This window comes from Chaetura pelagica, unplaced genomic scaffold (genome assembly GCF_000747805.2).
Source record: "Chaetura pelagica isolate M959 unplaced genomic scaffold, ChaPel_1.0 scaffold741, whole genome shotgun sequence".
NCBI lineage: Eukaryota > Metazoa > Chordata > Aves > Apodiformes > Apodidae > Chaetura > Chaetura pelagica.
The window spans coordinates 189,911-191,092 of NW_009954634.1; positions in this window are offsets into that span (position 1 = coordinate 189,911).

The window sequence follows — 1,182 nt, forward strand, 5'->3', positions numbered from 1 at the left end:
CCTGGGACTGACACGTGTGTGTCCTGGGACTGGCACGTGTGTGCCCTGGGGCTGGCACGTGTGTGTCCCTGGGACTGACATGTGTGTGTCCTGGGACTGGCACGTGTGTGTCCTGGGACTGGCACGTGTGTGTGTCCTGGGGCTGACACGTGTGTGTGCTCTGGGACTGGCACGTGTGTGTCCTGGGACTGGGACGTGTGTGTGCCCTGGGACTGGCACGTGTGTGTGCCCTGGGGCTGGCACGTGTGTGTGCCCTGGGACTGGCACGTGTGTGTGCCCTGGGGCTGGCACGTGTGTGTCCTGGGATTGACATGTGTGTGTTCTGGGACTGACACATGTGCCCTGGCACTGACACGTTTGTGCTCTGGGATTGACACATGTGCCCTGGGCCTGCCACATATGTGTTCTGGGACTGGCACGTGTGTGCTCAGGGACTGCCACGTGTGCTGTGGGACAACAGGACACGTGTTCCCCCTGCTCCGTGTCTGCCCAGCCTGGTGTTTCATCACTGATCTGCAAACGCTCCTGGGACACTCTCAGACCAGCTCAAGATACCAAAGGACTCTGAGGAACAGCACCTGCTCACCAAGCCTGTTGGTTCCCCCTGTGCCCTGATGCCCGTGGCTGATCCCAGGGACAACCCCCCTCCTGGCCAGGGTGCCCAGGCAGAGGGGACAGGTCCCACCTCCTGGTTTTTGTACAACCCTCCCTTGATGTCCTGTTGCAGGTGGGGCTGCAGCCAGAGCAGGGGCAGGGGGTGTGACTGCAGTGCCTTAGGGTGGGCTGGTGTGTCCCCCTGCTCTGGGTGGGCCAGGGCAGCTCCAGCTCCCATAAAACACCCCAGGGCTCAGCACCAGGGCAGCATTTCCCCTGCCTGGGTGGCTTTGCCTTCTGCTCTGCCTTCTGCAGCAGCCTCGTGGTGGTGGGTCCCTGGGGGAGCTCCTGCCCCTGTTCTCCCTCCCCATGTCCCCTGGAGTCTTGGGATGGTTGTGGACAACAGAGGATGGGGGTTGGAGTCTGTCCTCAAGCCAAACTGCAAAAACAAAACCCCAGGGCAAATCTTCTTTTTTTTTCTGTGAATAAAGGCTGTGTCATAAATAGCTTTTATTAATTAATTCTTCTTTCTAATGATACAATATTTGATGTGAGTTGTTTCCAGGGGCCTCGTGTCCATCTGCATCA